Raw genomic sequence first — 1,757 nt, forward strand, 5'->3', positions numbered from 1 at the left:
TTGAACCGCCAGCCTTCTGGTGAGCAGTCAAGTGCATTAGGCACTATGCTACCAGAGCTCCTACATGCTGATAGACAAGGCAATTCTAGAGCTCCGCTTTTCAAAGCGAAGTCCTGCCCTTTCAGCTTCCCTTGGGAGTTTGTAGACTCACAGAATCCTGCCCCTGCCTGCATTTCCTGAATTAGAATGGGGAGTGGTGCAAGTTTGAGAAGTGCTTTCCTATGCCTTGTTATTTAAGGAGATTACACACTCTCCCTGCTAATCATGCTAGTGCTGTAACCTTCCTTATCACAGATTAGGTCAATCATTTTAGGACACCCAAGATAGATTTCAGATTAGCCAGCTGGGATCAGTGGCATCGAGTAAGGCTTTTATTTACTGATTAACTTTTTAACTGCAAGTTACAAAGACAGTCTGACCTCATTTTAGCTGTTCTTATTCACCAAACTTTGCCTTTTTAGGGGCCCAAAATCAACTGGAACGCAAAAACTAAAACCAAGGCTGTAAATCTTGACAGAAACAGAACTGCTTCATCTTTTTCCAGTGGAGCAGCTGGTGAATTCAAACTGCTGACCTTTCGGTTAGCAGCTCAATGCTTTAACCACAGCGTCACCATAGCTCCTTTTGAAGGCAAAAGGACCCTCTTTCCTTCCTTTAACAAATTGGAACTCTTTATGAGAGTGAAAAAATGACTTGCTAGATGTGTTTAAGAAGGAGTCAAACTGATTTTTTACCTCTCAAAATGATCAAAGGATGGGGAAAAAAAAACCCACTGGTTCTCAGGAAGCTTTCTCTTCCCAGGTGTCCACTGACTCATCTCTGACTCAGTAAATCTAAGGTGGACCCAGCCACGTCTATTTTAAACCCCTACATGAAGAGTCGGGAGCTCTGGTAGCATAGTGGCTAAGGCACTTGACTGCTAACCAGAAGACTGGCGGTTCAAACCCACCAGCCACTCCTCAGAAAGAAGATAGGGCAATCTACTTCCGTAGTAATACTGTCTTGAAAACCCAAGGAGGGGTCGCTATGAGTCGGGACCGACTCGACAGCACATAACAACAACAACAACACACGAAGAGTCACATAACACTCATAAAAAGTACACAATTCTTACACATAGATGAACACCTCCATTGCTTTCAATCCTAGAGCAGTAGTGATTTGCAGAGGTAAAGCCATCGCAGAATTGAGCATGTTAATCTGTCATGATTTCACCCTCATAAAGGCAAAACCAAGGAAGATCAACACAGCTTCTCTTTCAGCCGGATAATGCCAATGCTTCCGTATGCCAAAGGACTATAATGGCAAGTAAGGCTGTTCTTCATCAGAAGGTTGGAACACTTAGCAAAACATAAGGAAAGACAGGACAAAGATGAAACAGGGACAAGTTGTTTCCTTCAGTGATGTAATGCATGACACCAACATCCTCACCACATCTATTTTTTTCTGACATATGTTCTGAGAAGAAGCGTGTGGAAAGCATATGAGGGGGTGTGATTCTTTCCCGAATTCATGTGCTGTTTGTTATGTCAGAGTCCCTCCTCCAAGAATTGGCTTCATGGACATGTCTTAGGAGGGATGCTTGGTTTACTGCTCTACTGTCACTCCTCGGAAGGAAGGTTGGGCAATCTACTTCCGTAGTGATACTGCCTCGGAATCCCAAGGAGGGGTTGCTATGAGTCGTATCTGACTCAACAGGCTGTGAGTTTGTTTTTGGTTTTGTCACTGTATGAAATTCAATGGAGAGCCCCAAAGTT

At 43.7% G+C, this 1,757-nt stretch overlaps 1 non-coding gene across 1 annotated transcript; it reads right to left on the reverse strand.

The window, feature by feature from the left end:
* Positions 1-1,184: 1,184 nt before the first annotated feature.
* Positions 1,185-1,318, reverse strand: LOC122150082. The gene has a single exon (XR_006163478.1). It is a non-coding gene; the product is annotated as a small nucleolar RNA SNORA69 (small nucleolar RNA).
* Positions 1,319-1,757: the final 439 nt, after the last annotated feature.

Source organism: Orycteropus afer, unplaced genomic scaffold (assembly GCF_000298275.1).
Source record: "Orycteropus afer afer isolate SDZICR_OR568_19922 unplaced genomic scaffold, OryAfe1.0 scaffold00085, whole genome shotgun sequence".
Lineage (NCBI taxonomy): Eukaryota > Metazoa > Chordata > Mammalia > Tubulidentata > Orycteropodidae > Orycteropus > Orycteropus afer.